We start from the raw sequence: 549 nt of genomic DNA, 5'->3' as shown, positions 1-549 counted from the left end.
ACCAGTCCTCAGTCAAATCGTCCAACCCATGCTAGCATGGGTTGGATGATGATGATGATGATGATGATGATATATAAATTCAGAAGAGTGGTACAACAAGGTACCAATATTTACTGGAAAATAGCAATCGATACAATTACGACACTATTGTATAGCTTCACTGCGTATATACTGGCAAAAATGTGTGTGTGCAACAAACATGAAAAATTTCCAGTAAATATTGGTGCCTTGTTGTACCACTCTTCTGAATTTATATATATATACCCTTATAAGGCTTTATTTTGCTGGAAATTAATACATTTGTATTGAAATATTTTTCATTGATATATATATATATCTGTTAAAGACTGTCATATCTGTTAAAGACTGTCATACCGGCCATGACGAAGGGAAATAGCCCTGAAACTCGAGTCGCCTTTATATATATATATTTATATTTATATATTTATATATTTGATCCTTTATATTGAACACTCAATATTTCATCTACATTCAATACTTTATTTCATGGTGCCATCCATTTTTATTTTATTTTATATTATATATTGT

The sequence above is a fragment of the Octopus bimaculoides genome, unplaced genomic scaffold (genome assembly GCF_001194135.2).
Source record: "Octopus bimaculoides isolate UCB-OBI-ISO-001 unplaced genomic scaffold, ASM119413v2 Scaffold_111763, whole genome shotgun sequence".
NCBI classification, from domain to species: Eukaryota; Metazoa; Mollusca; class Cephalopoda; order Octopoda; family Octopodidae; genus Octopus; species Octopus bimaculoides.
This window is presented reverse-complemented; position numbering follows the sequence as displayed.